Below are 12,434 nucleotides of genomic sequence, written 5' to 3'. Positions count from 1 at the left end.
AGGAGTGTCCCCAATAGACACTAGGTTACTCAGTTTTTGGTACTGGTTTTTGTCACGCAGTTCTAGGAGGAGGTCGCCACTTGCTAGCCTGGATGCATTATAGCCTGGGCCAATAGTTTCAGTTAGACATTTGGAAACCAGGAAAGGCGAGATCATTCTCGTTGTCTTTCCAGGTTTCTCAGAATGAACGACTTGATAGCGAGGAAAGTTTTCAGTGTGTCGGCCAAAAAATTTAAATATTTCTTCGGTGCGCCCTCGCTTATGACGGCGATCAGGGAGTTTTGGAAAGGAATAATCCATAAGGAAATGTTCATGTTTCGGCAGTAACGGCAGCCGCCCACCATGGAGCCCAACAAGGGGACGCCACAGGTCTTATAAAGAAACAAGTCCTGCGGACGCCAACTGTACGTTTCCGCTATAACCAAATATGTACAACCAAGGTTGATTGCACCACACATGGTTAACCCTTGCTGCCGGGAAGAGCGGAAGTAAAAAAGAAATGAAGAGAAGACAGGAGATATCAAAAGTTAGAGAGAAAGACGAAGCTTGGAGAGAAGGACAGGAAAAGGCAACTACCGATTTCCCCCGGGTGGGTCAGTCCGGGGGTGCCGTCTACGTGAAGCCGAGGCCGAAGGGGTGTGTTGCCTCCGCCGGGGGGCCTTAGAGGTCCGAACACCCAGCATCGGCTCAACCCCCAGGATCCCCCTTTCCCCGGACACGGCTAAGCCGCGCACGGTTAAACGCGGGAGGGTCCAACCCTCGTGTGCTCGGGTACGTGGTGTCGCAACACACCAAACGCCTGCTGACGCAGACGCCCCTGCGGGGGGAAATGCACATAAGTCTTCCGCTAGTATAGTGCATGTGCTACTTGCTCGGCACTGTACAAGTCCCCGTAGAAAACAAAGATATGACTAGTTGCAGGGCTTCTTACATCGAGGCACTGCATTCGAATCGACAAGTGGGTGCACTGTTATTGGCAGCAGTGCCATGCGCAAAGCAGTATCAATGCCACCAGCCAACCTTGCGTATCAGATAGGTAGCAAAAGAGCCAGCTTTTAAGAACCCCCAGGAATATGCCCCCATTCCTGCTGTGTGCTTTAAAGATTTCAACAGGGATAGCCAGTGAACTGCTTTCACTGAGCGCATTTGTGCGAGTAAAAATCCAAAAGGAGAAAAAGCCAGCTAAATTATATGGGCTGTAACATTAACAATTTATTGTATTTCGTGAAGCACATACATATTCACTAATTCAGCCCAGTCCTTTATATTGTATACTAGACAAGGTATAGTGTCGCAAGTGCTTGTAGTTGCTCACTCGGAGCAACAAGCAAAAGTTGTGTGTTCACATAAAGTTAGTCTTCATACATACTATGATCATAAGTTGTGTTCAAAGCTAACAGTTGCAAATGTCTTCGCAGATAAAATATATCAGTGGGATTCGTCGGCAAGCCCTGTTGATGAAAGCAGCCAGGACACACAAAATAGAGCAGCCACAGCTGAGGTGTCAGCAGGACCAGTTGACCCGCAGCCAGTTGCTCCGCAGCTGCCTTCCCCATTACCGGCTGCACCGTCAAGGGCTACCCGCAAGGCTCGATTTCTGTTGTACAACACCGAATGTTTGCAACGCAGAGGGCAGCTCTTGAAGAAGAGCTCAGTGCCCGCATTCAAGGTGTTGAAGAGGACAGTAAGCGGAAGCACGTACTAAATATGAAACTAATCCGTGCGGAACATGCGCTTCACATGAACCAATCCAAGCAGCTACACGAGCTGGAGTGTGCGACCAGGAAAGCGAAGCTCGAGCTTCTCCAGCTGAAAATAGCTGCAGTGAAAAAAGGCAGTGAATAAAATGCATCAAAATCTTTTATTTTCAATATGAACTGTGTTCTGCTCTGCAACATTTTAGGGAAAATAATACTGAATAATACGTGCTCGGGTTCTGAAGCCACTCGCTGAGCCAACGGGCTGTGGTCCTTGAGCTTGTGAAGCTGGGGAGGGTTGCTGAATGTTGCATGGGTCAGGAGGCAGTTCATCACTTTGACGGTTCCGGCCAAAGTTGTGCAAAGCTGCACACGCCGTTATGACAATGACAGATGTTTTCGTTTCTATTTGTAGGTTCATATCAAGGCACGCGAATCTTCTTTTCCAGATGCCGAAAGCCCTTTCGACGGTTTACCGCGTCCGGATTTGGGACTTGTTATACCTGAATAAAGAGGTGTTCCATAATTTCGTGCATTGCTGTTACTGTGACCATGCAGTCATACACACCTGTACTATGGGCTGTTTGCGCCTCGAGGATTCTTTAGTGGTGTCATAAGATGTGGTCGGCAAGCATACCCCATGTTTCCAAGGCGTACGCCTTGGAAACATGGTAACCGGTAACACACTCCCTCACCGGTAACCGGTAACACACTCCCTCACCAGAGCAGGATTGGCCACCCTGGTGCAGTACTTGGCCACAACCTCCTATATGAACAACACAATCAAACCCCGGCCCTCAGTCCCCAGCAGTTGTGAAGCAACTGACCACGGCGGCGGTCAGGCCTGCGACGCAGCAGAGGGTGCTAAGAATCACTGCCTCCGGACAGGCCGCCATTGGAATATGAACCTGGCAACGTTTAACGCTAGAACGTTATCTAGTGAGGCGAGTCTAGCAGTGCTATTGGAGGAATTAGAGGGCAGTAAATGGGATATAATAGGGCTCAGTGAAGTTAGGAGGCCAAAAGAGGCATATACAGTGCTAAAAAGCGGGCACGTCCTGTGCTACCGGGGCTTAGCGGAGAGAAGAGAACTAGGCGTCGGATTCCTGATTAATAAGAACATAGCTGGTAACATACCAGAATTCTATAGCATTAACGAGAGGGTGGCAGGTCTTGTTGTGAAACTTAATAAGAGGTACAAAATGAAGATTGTACAGGTCTACGCCCCTACATCCAGTCATGATGACCAGGAAGTCGAAAGATTCTATGAAGACGTGGAATCGGCGATGGGTAGAGTGAAAACTAAATACACTATACTAATGGGGGACTTTAATGCCAAGGTAGGCAAGAAGCAGGCTAGAGACAAGGCAGTGGGGGAATATGGCATAGGCACTAGGAATATCAGGGGAGAGTTATTAGTAGAGTTTGCGGAACAGAATAATATGAGGATAATGAATACCTTCTTCCGCAAGCGCGATAGCCGAAAGTGGACATGGAGGAGCCCGAACGGCGAGACTAAAAATGAAATAGATTTCATACTCTGCGCTAACCCTGGCATCATACAAGATGTGGAAGTGCTCGGCAAGGTGCGCTGCAGTGACCACAGGATGGTAAGAACTCGAATTAGCCTAGACCTGAGAAGGGAACGGATGAAACTGGTACATAAGAAGCCGATCAATGAGTTAGCGGTAAGAGGGAAAATAGAGGAATTCCAGATCAAGCTACAGAACAGGTATTCGGCCTTAACTCAGGAAGAGGACCTTAGTGTTGAAGCAATGAATGACAATCTTGTGGGCATCATTAAGGAGTGTGCAATGGAAGTCGGTGGTAACTCCGTTAGGCAGGACACCAGTAAACTATCGCAGCAGACGAAAGATCCGATCAAGAAACGCCAATGTATGAAAGCCTCTAACCCTACAGCTAGAATAGAACTGGCAGAACTTTCGAAGTTAATCAACAAGCGTAAGACAGCAGACATAAGGAAGTATAATATGGATAGAATTGAACATGCTCTCAGGAACGGAGGAAGCCTAAAACAGTGAAGAAGAAACTAGGAATTGGCAAGAATCAGATGTATGCGTTAAGAGACAAGGCCGGCAATATCATTACTAATATGGATGAGATAGTTCAAGTGGCTGAGGAGTTCTATAGTGATTTATACAGTACGAGTGGCACCCACGACGATAATGGAAGAGAAAATAGTCTAGAGGAATTCGAAATCCCACAGGTAACGCCGGAAGAAGTAAAGAAAGCCTTGGGAGATATGCAAAGGGGGAAGGCAGCTGGGGAGGATCAGGTAACAGCAGATTTGTTGAAGGATGGTGGGCAGATTGTTCTAGAGAAACTGGCCACCCTGTATACGCAATGCCTCATGACGTCGAGCGTACCGGAATCTTGGAAAAACGCTAACATAATCCTAATCCATAAGAAAGGGGATGCCAAAGACTTGAAAAATTATAGACCGATCAGCTTACTGTCCGTTGCCTACAAACTATTTACTAAGGTAATCGCAAATAGAATCAGGAACACCTTAGACTTCTGCCAAGCAAAGGACCAGGCAGGATTCCGTAAAGGCTACTCAACAATACATCATATTCACACTATCATATCAGGTGATAGAGAAATGTGCGGAATATAACCAACCCTTATATATAGCTTTCATTGATTACGAGAAAGCATTTGATTCTGTCGAAACCTCAGCAGTCATGGAGGCATTACGGAATCAGGGTGTAGACGAGCCCTATGTAAAAATACTGAAAGATATCTATAGCGGCTCCACAGCCACCATAGTCCTCCATAAAGAAAGCAACAAAATCCCAATAAAGAAAGGCGTCAGGCAGGGAGATACGATCTCTCCAATGCTATTCACAGCGTGTTTACAGGAGGTATTCAGAGACCTGGATTGGGAAGAAATGGGGATAAAAGTTAATGGAGAATACCTTAGTAACTTGAGATTCGCTGATGATATTGCCTTGCTTAGTAACTCAGGGGACCAACTGCAATGCATACTCACTGACCTGGAGAGGCAAAGCAGAAGAGTGGGTCTAAAAATTAATCTGCAGAAAACTAAAGTAATGTTTAACAGTCTCGGAAGAGAACAGCAATTTACAATAAGCAGCGAGGCACTGGAAGTCGTAAGGGAATGCATCTACTTAGGGCAGGTAGTGACTGCGGATCCGGATCATGAGACGGAAATAATCAGAAGAATAAGAATGGGCTGGGCTGCGTTTGGCAGGCATTCTCAGATCATGAACAGCAGGTTGCCATTATCCCTCAAGAGAAAAGTACATAACAGCTGTGTCTTATCGGTACTCACCTACGGGGCAGAAACCTGGAGGCTTACGAAAAGGGTTCTACTCAAATTGAGGATGACGCAACGAGCTATGGAAAGAAGAATGATAGGTGTAACGTTAAGGGATAAGAAAAGAGCAGATTGGGTGAGGGAACAAACGCGAGTTAATGACATCTTAGTTGAAATCAAGAAAAAGAAATGGGCGTGGGCAGGACATGTAATGAGGAGGGAAGATAACCGTTGGTCATTAAGGGTTACGGACTGGATTCCAAGGGAAGGGAAGCGTAGCAGGGGGCGGCAGAAAGTTAGGTGGGCGGATGAGATTAAGAAGTTTGCAGGGACAGCATGGCCACAATTAGTACACGACCGGGGCTGTTGGAGAAATATGGGAGAGGCCTTTGCCCTGCAGTGGGCGTAAGCAAGCTGATGATGATGATGAAGGGAGAGACTTGATTTCACCGTCAGGAGCTAGGCGAGCAGGATTTATTTGCAGGATTTACATTTGAACATGGGATACATTTACACAGTCTAGCGTGACTCCAAAATGGAGCCCGCAAGACGAAGCATACAGCAAACGAGCACACAGCCCACGAGTACATTGACGAGCACAGAGCACGACGACGAGCACACCCTAGCAGCCGACAACAGCCGCTTATAACCACTCCGTTCGACGTCATCGTTCGACGTCACCGTAGAAACTCCTCGTGGTCGCCTTTGTGAGAAGAGGGTAGGGGTTTTACACACACACATGCCGCACAGGTTTCGGTGCTCTCTCCGAGGGCCGACGACCTTTGCAGCGCAGTGGTCGTGGTATCAATTGTCTGGCGTCCCCGCAGTCAGGTGGTCACGCCCGAACCCAGCCGGCGCCGGTACATTCCAGAGCTGCCGTAGTCCGCAGTTCTCCAAAGGAAGTTCACGGTTGGTTAGCGCTGTCCTCGCTGGTTCTCTGAAGGGCGCCACCACCCCGAATTTACCGACGCACCTGCAGCGGGATGAAACAGCTGCAGGCCGATCCTAACACCACATGCACCTGCTTGACCAGTGTTATGGAATTTCATGTTGCACGGCTGTGCAAAAAGAAATTAATAATTATTTTGCATGAGCCATGGTCTCTAGACTAGACTGTACATTCCCGGAAATGAGTGCTGTGAGCATGGGACTGGTGTATGTATACATGGAGACAAACAATCTTCCATATAGATTGTGATGCAAGTACCATATTTACTCTGTTCTATTGTACACTTTGTTTTCAGAAATATCTATCGAAGTGTGATATGTATGTTATAATTGATTACGAAACCAAAATTGTAATAGTTGGTGTCCAAATCCCTTTGTATAATCCCACATTGCAAAATCAAAGTGTGAGCTTTGCCACACTGCTAGTGTCGGAGGCTCCAGGGAGCAGCTGAAGCTTGTGATCATTGAACACCACCTAGCTACAGCGTCACAATTTTGAATCACTATTTCTCTCTCTTGCCAAGAAAATGGAAATGCAAGTTACCAGCAGATGTTTATGGCATATGCTTCAAAATTACAATCATTAACCGTTATTTTCCCCATTTCTTTGTGTTGTTCATGCTTCATGTCCTCGTACCTGTGAAAACAAGCATGACTTATCCTGATAGCCCAAATCATATCTGTCATATCATAATGCTATGAGCAAAACGAGAACAAGGTGAAAGCGGGAGCCAAACTTCCGACAAAGGGGACTTGTCTTTTTCAAACAAGAGAAGTTCAATTGTCGAAATGTTGGCTCCCGCTTTCACCTTGTTGTTTTCTCATTGTCTTGAATTCCCATCTCCCACCTTCCCCATGTTTTCCCTGCATATCATAATGCTGCATTATTGTACTTCAACATTGTGTGCTTTTAAAGTTAACGTTAATAAAGGAAAAACGAGACATCACCGACACGTAGCTAAGTGCTACAACGGAAACGCAAAGAAAAGCTTCGCACTTGAAGAAAAATTCGTCCTGGTCTGGGACTCGACCCTGTGGCCAGCGCCGTTTTGGGGCAGCCGCTCTACCATCTCAGCTAATCAGGTGTCTAGTAGATGACAGGTAAAGTCGAATTTAACAACTCAGAAGCAAACGCAAGGGTTTGACGTAATAGTTCTGCAAAAGCCCGCAAGATGGAGAGAAATAATAAAGGGAAAATAAGAGAACCACCTAGACGTAGCTAAGTGCTACAAAGGAAACGCATACGGGTACCTCGAAAGAAAAGCTTCGCGGTTGAAGAGAAATTCGTCCTGGTATGGGACTCGAACCCGAGACGACCGTATTTCCGTGGCAGCTGCTCTACCATCTGAGCTAACCAGGCGGCTAGCAGATGGCAGGCGAAGTCGAATTTATCAGAAACTCAGAAGCAAAGGCAATAGTTTGACGTAATAGTTCTGCAGAAATCCGCAAGGTGGAGAGATTCATAAAGGGAAATTGAGACATCCATTCAAACGCAGCTAAGTGCTACAAAGTGCTGCCCTTTATTAATTAAATTACTTCTCTCCACATTGCGCGTTTCCGCAGAACTATTACGTCAAACACTTCACCTGCCATCTGTTGGCCGCCTCGTTAGCTCAGATGGTAGACAGGCTGCCCCGGAAAGGCGGTGGTCCTGGCTTTGAGTCCTGGACGGGGACGAATTTTTCTTCAACTGCGAAGCTTTTCTTTCGAGGAACCTATATGGGTTTCCTTTGTAGCACTTAACTACATTTGGGTGGATGTCTCATTTTCCCTTTATTAATTATTTCTTTTCACCGTGCAGGTTCTCGCAGAAGTAATACGTTAAAATTAACGTTGTGAAAGTTCCAGTTTACCATCTGTTTTTCAACTGCATTAGGTAACTCTAGTACGTGAATGCCTGACATATTCATTTCCTTGTTGCTGCCTTGTGTAGGGTGCACTTGACGGATTTGACAAATGATGTGAACCAATGTTGTCATGTTAGAAAAATAAGGGCCAGCCTTTGCTCAACATACGTGTGATTTGTGCGTTCGCTTCGGTATATGTTATTACCGTAAGCATGTCTGATTAATTTAACTTTAGAACCAATTAAGACAGTGCCGAAACAGACAGTGCACCTTTTGTTCGCATCTTTTCAGTGAGATATATTTGTATTCTTACAGTGGTAATGCAGTTATTGTGACAATGCATTTAAAAAATATTACAGGCGAAGGGGATGTGCTGTGCCATAACATAATTTAGTCCATGCTCTAAAAATTGATGCTTGCATGAGATGTTCCTGTACAAGATGTAGTCTGTAATAGACTTCATGGCTGTAAAACATGGTTGAACTAGATATATCTAAGCATTGAAAGTAACCAACTGTCAACAGATGTTGGTAATTTCAAGCTCCCACAGTTTCAGTCAGCAACCAATAAGTGGAAGTATGATAAAAATGTGTTGATTGTTCTCAACTACATTCCTCCTCGGTCAGGGGACTAGACTTTTGTCTGGCACGCAATCGCCACCAGTGGACGCAAAAAGTGCTCATGGGAAGTGTGTGCACGCCACAAAAACAGGCATCGTGCTAGCGACACGCCTGAGAGTGAAAATGTGTATTTGTTTAATGTGCTTTTCAAAGTTATGCAACTACACTGACGAAGCAAACCGGTGACCAATCAGAAGAAAGGGGATTAACCGAGGTGCCCGATTTTTATTAGTTGTATCATAAGAAGCCAACAAACACTGACCGGTTGCCTTCACTCAAAACGATCACATTCTTGTGACGCCTTCAGCAGAAAAGATGTTCCACATCCTCTGCCAAGGTTTGTGAGTGGTGGCACTGGCTAACACTCACTCCCAGGGTTAGTTCTAGTAGTAAAACATAAATACCCAAAAAAGTGGGTGAGCAAACGGCGCCGCAGTAGCTCAATTGGTAGAGCATCGCACACGTAATGCGAAGGTTGTGGGATCGCTCCCTACCTGCGGCAAGTTCTTTTTTCATCCACTTTCATCTACATTGATATATCGTTTCTTTATTTCATTTATTAAGCACAAGTAATTTCCCCTATGTTGTCCTTGGTGTCAGTGTTTCTTGGCTTCTCAGGATATTAGCCGTGTGTGGTGATTTAGTGCATGAACCGTGCTGCTGTTTAGCATGTGCCCCAAAACCTAAGAAAAAGGCCCTACTAAGTTTTGATGTAAGGCTGACTAGAGTCACTTTCAAAAAATTTTCCCCGCTAAGCAGCAACAGGCTTCACTTGTGACTAATGCGCTCAATGAAAATAATATATTGCGCGCTACTTCATAGTTTTGGTGGATTGCTACACATTAATGCGATATTGGAAGTACCAATGCCACAAATTTGATCTTATCATAAGCCAACATGATATGACTAATAAAAATCGGGCCCCTCGGTTAACCCCCTTTCTTCAAATTTGATCTTGGTACATCTTACCTTTCTCCTGAAAGAGACAGGAATATAGGCGAAAATCTTTCTTTGCTCTTTTGTAGTGCTCAACATGTGACTGACAAACCAGTGAACAGTGTGGCTGTTTTTAAAAGTACACACCATATATGCCTGCATGTTCGACATACACGTTTTCTCCAAAGCGCACCCGCAAAGTATTGTGGGATTGCATGAGGAAGGTGTATTTCTTGAGTAGTGTGGAAATGTTATAAATAAGTTGCCAAGCGCCATAGACACATGTTTAAATGAGCTGATGTGATGCTTTGCAAACGAATCAAGATGTGTTTCCGCGCCATGACCGTGACGGCTGGGGTTGATGCAGTCCAGGCATTAAAATATGGTGTTTGTTTAAATGAAAATAATCATTTATGGTGGAAAAAAATGTTAGCCGCACAAGACAATACTGGTAAATACAAGCATGAGAGCATATGTACTTATCGCCACTAACCGTAATGTACTACAGTGTTCGCCTGTGAAAATTCTGTCTACATTGGGAATGATTTGGCTGAGTTGCAATGCAGCTCATCCACGCATTCTCATTGGTGTCTGTTATCGTGCCCCTAACAGCGACAGATCCTTTACGCAACTACTTCACGACGCCTTAAGCACATTAAAGGTGAGATACCCTAACAGCCCGATTCTTCTTTCTGGAGACATTAATTTCCCTTCGGTTGACTGGTCCGATCCTGCTTCGATGTTATAAAAAATAGCGCCGGTAGCGAATTTGTAAATGTATGCCTAACATTTGGTTTATCACAATTGGCGACCCAAGCAACCGAGATCACAGATCATTCTTCAAACATACTTGATCTCGTTTTAACTTCCCATGCTGAGAACGTCTCGCCTGTCACCTGCCTGCATGGCCTTAGTCATCACATGGCTGTACACTACATTTTCTTGCGACATACTTAAAAGCAGAAAAACCACAAAGATTATCACGCTATATGACAAAAAAAATTAAATTATGGGGTTTTACGTGCCAAAACCACTTTCTGATTATGAGGCACGCCGTAGTGGAGGACTCCGGAAATTTCGACCACCTGGGGTTCTTTAACGTGCACCTAAATCTAAGTACACGGGTGTTATAGCATTTGGCCCCCATCGAAATGCGGCCGCCGTGGCCGGGATTCGATCCCGCGACCTCGTGCTCAGCAGCCTAACACCATAGCCACTGAGCAACCACGGCGGGTGCTATATGACAAAGGTGATTACGCCAGTATTAACGAGGGTCTAGCCATATTTTTTTATAGCTTTTCCTGTGGCTTCCCACAACGCTCCCTTGAATCTAATTGGTTGCTTTTTAAGACCGAGTTACAACGCTTAATAAAACTGTACATTCCTAGAATCACAGTAACAGAGTGAGTGGGTTCCCCGTGGTTTAATGGATCCCTAAAACGTTTAAACACTAAGAAACGTTTGCTCCGAGCCATGAAAAGAACTAAGCGTAATTGCGCATGGGTGAAGTATTACAGCTCAGCCAAAGTTTGACACTTTATTGCAATAGACGAAACGTAATTTCTTTTCCAAAACTCTACCTTGTATGCTTCGAACTGATCCTAAGCGCTCCTGGAAAACTATAAATCCAAATCAATCTACCTTCATATCGCTTTGCAATAACTCTCGCTTTCCGGTTTTCGACTTTCAAGTTCCTAATATCCTGAACGACACCTTCAGTAAAATTTTTACGAATCAACCCGTGAATAATATTCATGATGCGCCGGCCTTCGTACACCCACCAATGAATAACATAATTTTCGAACCACATGGAATAGTAAAGGTAATTGATTCGCTAGAAAATTCATCTACAGAAATCGACAGCATTAACGCCAAAATATTGAATAACACTAAACATATTTGCAGCCTTTTCTTGTGACTAATATTTAAGGAATCTTTAAACACCGGTTGTGTACCACGCGATTGGCGGGCAGGTAAGGTCATTCCAGTCCATAAAAGTGGAACCCGGTCATGCCCGAATAATTATCGCCCAATTTCTATCACTAGCGTCTGCTGTAAGGTAATGGAGCACATGTTATACTCACACATTGCTACATTCCTAACATCTCTGAATTTATTTTACCGCACCCAGCACGGCTTTCAGAAAAGTCATTCTTGTGATACGCAACTCGCCCTTTTTCTTCATGATATCCACTCTAGTTTAGATAGCAACATCCCTCCTGATGCAATTTTTATTGATTTTGAGAAAGCCTTTGATAAAGTTCCCCATGCTCCCCTACTACTAAAATTATCATCACTTTACCTTTACCTCTGTGTTCTTAAGTGGATTCAAGGTTTTCTAATAGGCCGACAGCATTTCGTCTATGCCAATTCACACCCGTCATCTTTAGCACCTGTACTCTTAGGCCTGGGACCCCTTCTTTTCTTCATACATATTTGCTTTCTAATATTTCCTCTGGCATTCGTCTCTTTGCTGACGATTGTGTAATTTATCGTTGAACCACCAACAGCTCTGACACCACTGCTCTTCAAGACAATCTTAATCGCATCCAACAGTGGTGTAACACTTGGCCCATGTCGCTAAACGTCTCTAAAACAAAGCTAATATCTTTCAAAGTCACCGTAATTAAGTTTTATCCAATTGTGCCATCAACAACCAGTTGATCGACACTACTGATTCGTTAAAATACCTTGATGTTTATATTTATTCTGATTTCACTTTGTCCACTCACCTTAATAGCGTTGCAAATTCCGCTAACCGTGTGCTTGGATATCTCCGCCGAAATCTTGCCCTGACGTCTCCTTCAGTTAAATTACTCACCTACATAACTTTTATCCGACCTAAGCTTGAATACGCTAGTGCTGTTTTTGATCCTCACCAAATTAACCTGATGAATGTTCTGGAATGCGTCCTAATTGGCGCAACAAGATTTATACTTTATGAGTACTCTCGTGGTTCAAGCACGTCCGCCCTGAAAACCCAGCTTAACCATTACACTCTTGGTTCCCGCCGCAGAATCGCTACACTTTGCCTGTATCAAGTTTTTCCATCCTATGCCCATTAAAAATAAGTACATCAGAAGAG

General features: G+C 44.7%; 1 non-coding gene across 1 annotated transcript; it reads left to right on the top strand.

Annotated features, from left to right (window-relative positions):
• Positions 1-8,842: 8,842 nt before the first annotated feature.
• TRNAT-CGU (transfer RNA threonine (anticodon CGU)) lies at positions 8,843-8,915 on the top strand. The gene has a single exon. It is a non-coding gene; the product is annotated as a tRNA-Thr (tRNA).
• Positions 8,916-12,434: the final 3,519 nt, after the last annotated feature.

The sequence above is a fragment of the Dermacentor variabilis genome, unplaced genomic scaffold, assembly GCF_050947875.1.
Source record: "Dermacentor variabilis isolate Ectoservices unplaced genomic scaffold, ASM5094787v1 scaffold_41, whole genome shotgun sequence".
Taxonomy (NCBI): Eukaryota; Metazoa; Arthropoda; class Arachnida; order Ixodida; family Ixodidae; genus Dermacentor; species Dermacentor variabilis.
Note: the sequence above shows the minus strand (reverse complement) of the source record. Positions and strands in the feature narration are given on the sequence as shown.